Source organism: Pelobates fuscus, chromosome 5 (assembly GCF_036172605.1).
Source record: "Pelobates fuscus isolate aPelFus1 chromosome 5, aPelFus1.pri, whole genome shotgun sequence".
NCBI lineage: Eukaryota > Metazoa > Chordata > Amphibia > Anura > Pelobatidae > Pelobates > Pelobates fuscus.
In genome coordinates, this window is record NC_086321.1 from 370207608 (window position 1) to 370219842 (window position 12235).

The following is a 12235-nucleotide window of genomic DNA, read 5'->3' on the forward strand; positions in this document are numbered from 1 at the left end:
CGGTGAGGTAACTTAATTAATTCCCGGTTTCCTAGGGTACAGGTGAGGTAAGTGAATAAGTACCCAGTTTCCTAGGTTACAGGTGAGGTAAGTGAATAAATACCCAGTTTCTGAGGTAAATGAATAAATACCAGAGTTAAACATGAGGTAAATGAATAAATACCAGAGTTAAACATGAGGTAAATGAATAAGTACAAGGTTACAGGTGAGGTAAGTGAATAAATACCCAGTTTCTGAGGTAAATTAATAAATACCAGAGTTAAACATGAAGTAAATGAATAAGTACAAGGTTACAGGTGAGGTAAGTGAATAAATACCCAGTTTCTGAGGTAAATGAATAAATACCAGAGTTAAACATGAAGTAAATGAATAAGTACAAGGTTACAGGTGAGGTAAGTGAATAAATACCCAGTTTCTGAGGTAAATGAATAAATACCAGAGTTAAACATGAGGTAAGTGAATAAATACCCGATTTCCATAGTTACTGGGTGGTTTACTGGGGAGGTGATTGAATAAATACACAGTTTCTGAGGTAAATGAATAAATACCAAAGTTAAACATGAGTTAAATGAATAAGTACCAGGTTACAGGTGAGGTAAGTGAATAAATACCAGAGTTAAACATGAGGTAAGTGAATAAATACCTGATTTCCATAGTTACTGGTTGGTTTACTGGGGAGGTAAGTGAATAAATACCCAGTTTCTGAGGTAAATGAATAAATACCAGAGTTAAACATGAGGTAAATGAATAAGTACCAGGTTACAGGTGAGGTAAGTGAATAAATACCCAGTTTCTGAGGTAATTGAATAAATACCAGAGTTAAACATGAGGTAAGTAAATAAGTACCAGGTTACAGGAGAGGTAAGGGAATAAATACCCCGTTTCCCGGCTTACTAGGGAGGTAAGTGAATCAATAACCGGTTTCCATGGTTACAGGGGAGGTAAGTGAAGTCATACATGGTTTCTGAGGTAAATTATTAACTACTAGAGATAAACACAAGGTACATAGATAAATAGCCAATTTCCCGGCTTACTAGGGAGGTAAGTGAATAGATACCCGGTTTCTGAGGTAAGTGAATAAATGCCCAGATTGCAGGTATGTAATAAGCTGGGTTACAGGTAAGTGAATAAATACCAGAGTTAAGCATTAAGTCAATTAATAAATACCCGGTTACTCGGGAGGAAAGTAAAAGAGTACCCGGTTTCCTAGGTTACAAGTGAGGTAAGTGAATAAATACCCGGTTTCCTAGGTTACAGGTGAGGTAACTGAATTAATTCCCGGTTTCCTAGGTTACAGGTGAGGTAACTGAATTAATTCCCGGTTTCCTAGGTTACAGGTGAGGTAACTGAATTAAATTCACGGTTTCCTAGGGTACAGGTGAGGTAACTGAATAAGTAACCGGTTTCCTAGGTTACAGGTGAGGTAACTGAATAAGTAACCGGTTTCCTAGGTTACAGGTGAGCTAACTGAATAAGTACCCGGTTTCCTAGGTTACAGGTGAGGTAACTGAATAAGTACCCGGTTTCCTAGGTTACAGGTGAGATAACTGAATAAGTACCTGGTTTCCTAGGTTACAGGTGAGGTAAGTGAATAAGTACCCGGTTTCCTAGGTTACAGGTGAGGTAACTGAATTAATTCCCGGTTTCCTAGGTTACAGGTGAGGTAAGTGAATAAGTACCCGGTTTCCTAGGTTACAGGTGAGGTAACTGAATTCATTCCCGGTTTCCTAGGTTACAGGTGAGGTAACTGAATTAATTCCCGGTTTCCTAGGTTACAGGTGAGGTAACTGAATTAATTCCCGGTTTCCTAGGGTACAGGTGAGGTAACTGAATAAGTACCCGGTTTCCTAGGGTACAGGTGAGGTAACTGAATAAGTACCCGGTTTCCTAGGTCACAGGTGAGCTAACAGAATAAGTACCCGGTTTCCTAGGTTACAGGTGAGGTAACTGAATTAATTCCCGGTTTCCTAGGTTACAGGTGAGGTAACTGAATAAGTACCCGGTTTCCTAGGTTACAGGTGAGGTAACTGAATTAATTCCCGGTTTCCTAGGTTACAGGTGAGGTAACTGAATTAAATTCCCGGTTTCCTAGGGTACAGGTGAGGTAACTGAATAAGTAACCGGTTTCCTAGGTTACAGGTGAGGTAACTGAATAAGTACCCGGTTTCCTAGGTTACCGGTGAGGTAACTTAATTAATTCCCGGTTTCCTAGGGTACAGGTGAGGTAAGTGAATAAGTACCCAGTTTCCTAGGTTACAGGTGAGGTAAGTGAATAAGTACCCTGTTTCTGAGGTAAGTGACTCTTGGAGCCATTTGTAAGGAGTCTGGTTTCGAAATGATCCAATCAGAGCAGTTCACTCCCACAGCCAATCACAAGCCAGAGCGTCAGAGCATGATGCCAGAGCGAGGCTTGGAACGCAGACGTCTGCTGAAAGGGGGCGTGTCTTTGCGGCTGCGCTGGGCAGGTCTGGTTAATGGAGTGCCGAGCGCACAGATCGAGTCAGTGAGGGAGTGATTTATCTCTCCTGCCGCCGCTGGCTCACTGCTTCGTGCTTGACAGGCGGCCCTGGGCGGAGAGCGGACACGGTGCGGCCAGCGGGGAGCACCAGGGGGAATGCTGGGACACGGTGAGTGTATGGCCTGAGCCTGGCTCTGAATAATGCTGTGAGAGGGCTGGCTCCCCCAATAATTCTGTGAGAGAGGGCTGGCTCCCCCAATAATGCTGTGAGAGAGGGCTGGCTCCCCCAATAATGCTGTGAGAGAGGGCTGGCTCCCCCAATAATTCTGTGAGAGAGGGCTGGCTCCCCCAATAATTCTGTGAGAGAGGGCTGGCTCCCCCAATAATGCTGTGACAGAGGGCTGGCTCCCCCCAATAATGCTGTGACAGAGGGCTGGCTCCCCCCAATAATGCTGTGAGAGAGGGCTGGCTCCCCCCAATAATGCTGTGACAGAGGGCTGGCTCCCCCCAATAATGCTGTGAGAGGGGGCTGGCTCCCCCCAATAATGCTGTGAGAGAGGGCTGGCTCCCCCCAATAATGCTGTGAGAGAGGGCTGGCTCCCCCCAATAATGCTGTGAGAGAGGGCTGGCTCCCCCCAATAATGCTGTGAGAGAGGGCTGGCTCCCCCCAATAATGCTGTGAGAGAGGGCTGGCTCCCCCCAATAATGCTGTGAGAGAGGGCTGGCTCCCCCCAATAATGCTGTGAGAGAGGGCTGGCTCCCCCCAATAATGCTGTGAGAGAGGGCTGGCTCCCCCCAATAATGCTGTGAGAGAGGGCTGGCTCCCCCCAATAATGCTGTGAGAGAGGGCTGGCTCCCCCCAATAATGCTGTGAGAGAGGGCTGGCTCCCCCCAATAATGCTGTGAGAGAGGGCTGGCTCCCCCCAATAATGCTGTGAGAGAGGGCTGGCTCCCCCCAATAATGCTGTGAGAGAGGGCTGGCTCCCCCCAATAATGCTGTGAGAGAGGGCTGGCTCCCCCCAATAATGCTGTGAGAGAGGGCTGGCTCCCCCCAATAATGCTGTGAGAGAGGGCTGGCTCCCCCCAATAATGCTGTGAGAGAGGGCTGGCTCCCCCCAATAATGCTGTGAGAGAGGGCTGGCTCCCCCCAATAATGCTGTGAGAGAGGGCTGGCTCCCCCCAATAATGCTGTGAGAGAGGGCTGGCTCCCCCCAATAATGCTGTGAGAGAGGGCTGGCTCCCCCCAATAATGCTGTGAGAGAGGGCTGGCTCCCCCCAATAATGCTGTGAGAGAGGGCTGGCTCCCCCCAATAATGCTGTGAGAGAGGGCTGGCTCCCCCCAATAATGCTGTGAGAGAGGGCTGGCACCCCCCAATAATGCTGTGAGAGAGGGCTGGCACCCCCCAATAATGCTGTGAGAGAGGGCTGGCACCCCCCAATAATGCTGTGAGAGAGGGCTGGCTCCCCCCAATAATGCTGTGAGAGAGGGCTGGCTCCCCCCAATAATGCTGTGAGAGAGGGCTGGCTCCCCCCAATAATGCTGTGAGAGAGGGCTGGCTCCCCCCAATAATGCTGTGAGAGAGGGCTGGCTCCCCCCAATAATGCTGTGAGAGAGGGCTGGCTCCCCCCAATAATGCTGTGAGAGAGGGCTGGCTCCCCCCAATAATGCTGTGAGAGAGGGCTGGCTCCCCCCAATAATGCTGTGAGAGAGGGCTGGCTCCCCCCAATAATGCTGTGAGAGAGGGCTGGCTCCCCCCAATAATGCTGTGAGAGAGGGCTGGCTCCCCCCAATAATGCTGTGAGAGAGGGCTGGCTCCCCCCAATAATGCTGTGAGAGAGGGCTGGCTCCCCCCAATAATGCTGCGAGAGAGGGCTGGCTCCCCCCAATAATGCTGTGAGAGAGGGCTGGCTCCCCCCAATAACTCTGGACATTTCGCTCTTTCCTTGTGTACCCTAATAGAGATGGACTGTTTAACTCTAGTTCTGGGGTGGCCTCTCCTTCCTGTAACCTGAGTTATTACCTGATACTTCCTGTTGGATATAGGCATACACCCCAATAACTCTAAGGTGATACCCCAAACACAGGCTAAGTGTGGTTATAGGATATCATATCTAATAAACACAGGATATAATAATAATAATAATTTAATGTGTCATCATATATCTGGGGTTATACCTAATTAACAGATGGTATGTGTGATTAGATCTCTGATATATCTAATAAACACAGGGTATTATAATATTTGATTATATCTCTGGGGTCCTACCTAATAGAACAGAGTATAATATTAATGTGTGATTTATATCTGTGGGATCGTCCCAAATAAACACAGAGTAGACGTGTCTGTACCCCAATATCTTGCGCATGATCCCTCCTAAACACAAGTTACATATCCCCAATATCTCTGGTTTGGTACTTTTATCCAATGATGGTATATGTGCATGTACTGGACACACTGTCTCTGGAATGATACCGCATAATAAACACATAGTATCTACACCAATATGTCTTGGTTGGTATTCTATAAAACTATAATATATTTACATATACACTGATGTCTGTGGGATGATCCCTAGTAAATTAAATATGGGCATATAATTCAATATCTCTGGGATGATCTCTCATAGACCTATGGTATATGTGCATATACTCCACTATATCTGGGGTAACACCATAAACTATGGTTTCCATCGTGACTGCCCCATTTCTAATACTTTAGACCACCTTTCAGAACATGACACTTTTATATCTAACCACAATCTCTTGGATGAAAGCACATAAATCTATAGTATATGTGCATATACCCCAATATCTCTGGGGCGATATTGTGCATGTACTACTATATACCATCTTCCTGTGGGTTTAGTATAGGGTTCCCCAAGAACTCCAGCGTTTTTTTTCCATCATCCCCACCGTACAGTAATTTGAAAATGTACCTTGATAAATCTGGGGTATTTGTATTCCTTTACCACACTGAATAACAAATATATAAATGTAATTTATATTTATTCTTGGTTGGGGACACTGAGTCGTAGTAATTGGTTTAGCTTGCCACAGATATTTGAGTAGGCCTCTAAAGAAGAATGCTCACCTACAGAAATGAATAAGGTTATAAGAGTATTTAATTTGAATAGAGAAAGCTCTTGCCTTCTTCCTATGTGATTGGGGACAGTCGTGATGAGCCGAAAACCGATGGTCACGTAGGCCTATAAAGAATAGGGTGAACATTTTATGCCTTCTAAACTACATTTATTACAAAGATTAACAAATGACAAAGCCAGGTCATGGAAAGCCGGTCTTATTTCTAATTCTGGATGTGGAATGTATCTGGTAGACTTGTGCAAAAATGTTTCAGAATTCCTTTTAATCTGCACCCGAATGAATCAATCCGTTTAGGCTATCATGTAGAGTCTTTTGTATTGAATAAGACTCCACAGGTAAATCCTGTTATCGATTCATTTGTGCTGTTGTATATGTTCACCAATAATTCTTGGATATTACTTGTTAGAGTGGAATGCCAATCTTCCTGTCCTTTCTCTTTAATTTTATTTTTAATTGAATGTCTTCACAATTACCCATGATATGCAATGACACAATGTGTCGTAAACACCATAAGGGATAATGAAGTTGAGATGTGCCAAGTAGAGCTTAAATTCATCTCTACAAACAGCTACTTAAAATATATCTCACATTCCATTGGTATATTAGTCATTTGTCATTGAGAGATTTGAAAAAAGAGAATATAAATGAACATAAATTAATGAAAAAGAATAAAATGAAAATGATGAAGTATATAGAAAATGCAGTTTTCTATCTGTGAATGGGTACATCCAATCACAAGGTCTCCCTCGTTAATACCCAGATGAGGTTCTAGTCCCAGAGTGGATATGTTTCTTACCAGACAATGAGAATTTGATTTAAACTATTCCCTATTAATGTTGTATAGGTTGTATCCAATATTTAGGTATAAGTGCTTTTGCAGTGTGAAGAGGATTCAATTCTATAGAGCGAGAATATATACTTTTTGGTTTGGGTGAGAGGTGGGGACATTTCTTGAACCTGGTTTTAGGTCTTAACGATTTGTGCACCTAAACTCTCATTTAGAACAAAAACAACGTATCTAAACACTGGTATCCACCTAGATATCTTGGTTGTACCTTGTGGTCCCTTTGAACCCTGGCTGCCATTCTGAATCCGCATTTTTAAAAAATCAGTTAAATTAAATCAAACTTTTATTGAAGAATGGTTTAGGATTGTTCTCATTTAATGCAAAAAGTGCTGCTTGTTCAGTTGTACAACGCGTTACCGATGTCTTACCAGAGTGTTCTGTAAGAGGCAACAGGATAAGGTACTACCCAGCCTAGAAACTATTATTAAATGTTTACCCGCTGTAACAGACTGTCTTCATATCTCTCTGACACAGCAGGAAAACAAATATACGGTGTCCAAAAAGTGCTGTGAGTAATTAATATGTCTGCCACTCCCTCCTTCATGTCCGTAGTGGATAACCAAGGTAGCTTCTCGTGTCAAATAAAGGACTTGCACACTAAAGGCCCTGTGTGTAAACACGCAACAGCGATTTACTTCTAAACATGTCAAGGACGTATTATCAGAACACTTACTGACATATTAAGTAGAGAGACTCCTATCATGCACACTCGTGTGTCTCCAGCAAAGGGAGCAATTCACTTTGATCGTTCACCAACACAATGCCAGCGTCTAATGACACAAAGAAACATGATCGCATATTTACTGTGGTATTAGCAGGTCACAATCTGCCGTGATTTGTGTCCCCAGCACATCTGTCATTTCATTCTTTGCACTTGTTCATATTCCTATGTTGAAATGTCTTGATTTATTTTATTTATATTTTATTTTTCCTTGCTGTAATTGCAATGTAACAAAGATGCTTTCTGTAGGTCTGCCTCCGACTTTCTGTGTCGTCTTGATGTCCTGTTTCTGGTGTTTTCCATGTGGCTATGTTGTACTTCAATACGCTATTGTTAATCAGCAAAACCTGAGTAGACGGTAGTTTTTGTTATTTTGTGTAACTAATAGTTAGGTAGGGAATACATATTTTGGGGTTCTTCACAAAAATGTGACTTGTCAGGAAATAAGTGCATTTTAAATTTTAAGTCGAAATAGTTGACTTAGAAAATATTTTCAGTTTAACTGTTTTGACAGAAAATCTAACGTTCCCTCTGACATCGCTTTCGTGAATAATCTTGAACATAGCTTACTATAAGCATGCTGTATACATGTGTGTAACCCTATATAATCCACTTTGCCAAACCAGTTTTTTTATGTAGATTTTTACACCTATGTTTTACTATCTTGAAGTGCTATCTCATCTCTGCTCTAAACCGTGATTTGACTAAGAACGTTTAAGGTTAGTGTCCATCTTGTCTTTTTTTTTATTTCCTTACTTGACTCAATGGAATGGGCCAGTGAAAATTCACACATGAGCAAACGTTTTTTTAATTTTATGGCAATAGAAATTGTCCAGGGCAGTGTTTCTTTTATTTTAAGTATTATGTAATATATTGCAGGGTATGCATGTTTTTTTTGTTGTTGTTTTTTTTTTCCCCTGATACATTTTAACAAAATACTGCGTGCTCACATGTTGGGGCCCAGTCATGTTTAAATTTAGAAACTTAGAATCCAGACTGTGCCAATTGGCCCATCCAGTCTGCTTACTGCCGAAACTCGGACAGATTTTATTACTTATCCAGGATAGTCTTATGCACTTCCTCGGTTCCCTTGTGTTTGTTTTTTTCCATTCCATTGTAAAGTTATTCCATGCACCTACTTACATTACAGACCTTCATTAAATAAGTACTATTGCCGTGAGTTATTGACTTGCCTATAGTATAAGCCAAACAACAAAATTATTTTAATAAACAATTGTATACGCCTGGTCGCCTACCATGTGATCTGGTCCTGTAACGCGGCCTTCGGGGAGGTAGCAGTCCGTGGCTTAGAGATTGATGTAATCTGTGTGTGTGTGTGCCGAGCAGTAAAACCATTATCATGTCTCTAGTGTAGACTACAGGCTTTTAGCATCACCAATTAAGTCCAGGCAGGAAGGTTATATGGCTACTGTCAGCTTCTGTATGGCCAGCTGCAGGTTTGTCTGCCCACATCACCAGACATACCATTAGATGGGCTGAATCCTATAGAGGACCACTGGAGTTTAAAAAAAAAAAAAAAATCTATATAAAGATGCAGTAAAAAGCCATAGTCTAGATTAATTCACAAATAGCCACTCTGTTTACTGATATTACACCATATAGTATTTATTATCAGAGTTGGCATCTACATTGTTAATTTTATTGTTATGCGTCCCTGCCATAAAAAAACCAAAAAACTTGAATAGAAAAATGAAATGCAATTATACTGGAGCCATCATGTCTGCGCAACTTGCACCATTAACTAAAACATTGAAAAATCACCTAAAACTTGCATTAACTTTTTTTCATGTGAGGCTCCATTTTCTTGTAAATGTATGTTAAAGGAATGCTCAAAGCACGATTCCACACATTACTTTTAGTGCACAGCGGACTACATGCAAGAAGTTAAACTGTTGGAAAACCATTACTTTGGCGATCACCAGGGAGCTTCTAGCACCATAATCACTACACTAAGCTGCAGTGGTTATGGTGCTTGGTGTTTTCCTTTAACGATTTAGCTATTGATATCACGTTCCAGATTGGTCCTGGTACAGCACGGGTATACGTTGCACGCAAGCATCCTCTCTCTATGGTTTGACTGCAAGAGTAAGATCTTATAACCGTGATTGACAGGGAGCCACGATTGAGGTGCTAAATGCTGGGAGAAAGTTTAATACGTTGAGGTGCTAAATGCTGGGAGAAAGTTTAATACGTTCGTGTGGATTTATAGTTGATAAGAAAACTATATATATCCAAGTAGAAGTAAAGTTTATTTAAAATTTTTTTTTTTAAATATGTATATATATATATATATATATATATATATATATATATATATATATATATATATATATAATTTAAAAAATTTAAATAATCTTTACTTCTACTTGGATGTTTGGTTGTGCAACCAACTATCCAGAAAGAGAGAGGTTTATCATAAGGCAGCTGTGGAGTCTGCTCTGTTTCTAAACAAGAATGAAAACACATTTATCATGTATGGTGACAGACAGACAGATGGCATGGACTGCATTAAAAAAAGGGAAAGGGGGAAAAAAACAAACAAAAAAACCTCAAACAAAACTCCTGCATACTGATTTTAGAGTAAGGCCTGTGCCATGTTATCTACATATGTCAGGCTAGGGGAAATGATAGCTTGTTTTCTACCGGGACGAGGAGATGACAGCTGGAATGGGGATATAACTACGACTGGTGCTCCTTCAGGGTAGCGGGATTTCTGGTTTGGCATCTTTAAAAAAACAAAAAAAAAACTTCTGGGAAACCTTAGGTGGTGTTCCTTAGCCATTATTCGGCACTTTGGAACGGACATATAGAAACTCCTTTTTGATTTCCAAATGCCCAGACAGTTACTCCATATAGTTAGTGAGCGTAGAGCTGGCACTCCTTGAAAGAAAATGTGCAGAATATGATTCGGACTCCGTAGGAATTCTGAGTTTCTCATCCAAAACATTAATGGTATTTGAACACGAAATCCATGTGTCGCCCTGAATGAGGCCCATTGTTTTATCTTGGCACTTGTTAGATCTGGGCAGCAGAAACGCGTAAACAAGTTTGGCCTTTGAAATTGTATCATAAGAAAAGTGATTTTTGTTTTCCTTTTCCCCTTTGTTTTGCTAGCAATGGTTTAGGTTGTTCGTTACTGCTAAGATTTATTACAAGGATGTGAATGTATTCTGGATCACAAAAAGAAAATGATTCAATTCAAGGGAAACAAAAAGACTTGCTGTTTGGAGTAAGAAACCATTAAAGCCGTAATATGTTCTCGTCCGTTAATTAGGGACACTATAGTCACCTGAACAACTTTAGCTTAATGAAGCAGTTTTGGTGTATAGAACATGCCCCTGCAGCCTCACTGCTCAATCCTCTGTCATTTAGGAGTTAAATCCCTTTGTTTATGAACCCTAGTCACACCTCCCTGCATGTGACTTGCACAGCCTTCCATAAACACTTCCTGTAAAGAGAGCCCTATTTAGGCTTTCTTTATTGCAAGTTCTGTTTAATTAAGATTTGCTTATCCCCTGCTTTGTTAATAGCTTGCTAGACCCTGCAAGAGCCTCCTGTATGTGATTAAAGTTCAATTTAGTGATTGAGATACCATTATTTAAGGTAAATTACATCTGTTTGAAAGTGAAACCAGTTTTTTTTTCAGGCAGGCTCTGTCAATCATAGCCAGGGGAGGTGTGGCTAGGGCTGCATAAACAGAAACAAAGTGATTTAACCCCTAAATGACAGTGAATTGAGCAGTGAAATTGCAGGGGAATGATCTATAGACTAAAACTGCTTTATTTAGCTAAAGTAATTTAGGTGACTATAGTGTTCCTTTAAGCTGTGACTTTAGCTGCAATTCTTTTTTTCTTTTTTTTGTACAAAGTGTTATTTGATAAAGTAGGAAATGTAGGAGATTAGAACATTTTCCTTTTTAGTTTACCCATAATTCCTGTGCCCAGGGAACGTGGTTTAATGTTCAGAAAAATATTTTTTTTTTATATATTTTTAATATCACTGTATATTAGTATAACATACTTGTATTATAATGTTTCAAATCTGATATTTTTAGCTTAAATTTTGGCACTCTGGGTTTGGTTTGTTGCAGTTCGGTGTTTAGCAAATAACCCTGGCAATGATGATATCTGGCTACTGCGCAAGTTTATCGTGTTGTTTTTAGCTTCTTACCACAAAACCATTCCAAGATAAAGCAAGAAATGAGCCTTCTACCTCCCCGAACAGTGAGCGTTTCGCTTTTACCGTGGTTATTGTAACAACGGATTGCTCACATTGATACAGTTTAACCTTGCTGATATTGCGGCCTCTATCCTACATCATTGTAAACAGTAATTTGGCCCTGCTGGAAGGGAAGCATCGTAGAAATGGTCTATTAGTATACTATTAGTAGGGGATACGACTCTCCATTACTTGAATAGCTTTGTTGCTATTTTTAAACCTCTCTATTAAATTGTATGAATTGCTAGAACCGGAGAAAGGAAAAGCTTTTAGATGCTGTGACCGACAGAGGAGTGGTGTTTTGTTTTTTTGGGGGTGGGAGAGGGAGAATGGGATGCCAGATCCTGTTTTTCTGGACACATATTACTTCTTCATGCTGATGGGCAGCTCATGAAATTGATGCCCTGTCTTACATGTAGCATTCATATGCGGCAAGATCCACTTTTTGATTAAAGCTGCTGTCACCATCTGCGGTCTTTGCATATTTTGTAAAGACCCCCCGATGTTGACTTTCCTACCTGCAGTGTGGTGGCCGTGGGGTACAAGGAAAGGTGAGTTTCTACTTATCTGAAGATGTCCCTTGTAGCCACTGCCATCATCTTCCATTGGGATCTTCTTCAGCTCCCGGTGCGTCAGTGAAATTCCGACACTGGCTTTATGAGCATTTCATAAAGATTTTATCTTATTTTGGGGTGGGGGGAGGGTGACAGCCGCTGTAATTACTTGATTTGGTGGATCTGGCAACGCTAGGTACATGACACTATCCATGAGTCATAATGGCCAACCTCTGGTGCTTGTACTGTTTATTTTAGAGGTTCCAAAGTCCATTGTATCTAATTAGTGGATTAGAAGAGCCTAATGTTAACC

At 41.4% G+C, this 12235-nt stretch overlaps 1 protein-coding gene across 2 annotated transcripts in view; it reads left to right on the plus strand.

The window, feature by feature from the left end:
• The first annotated feature begins 2482 nt into the window (after positions 1 to 2482).
• The window catches only part of TEX2 (testis expressed 2), a 58638-nt gene continuing 48885 nt past the window's right edge, over positions 2483 to 12235 (plus strand). For both annotated transcript variants that reach the window (XM_063456158.1, XM_063456159.1), the window contains exon 1: positions 2483 to 2627. The gene's annotated coding sequence lies outside the window, so the exon portion shown is untranslated. The remainder of the gene's footprint in view (positions 2628 to 12235) is intronic.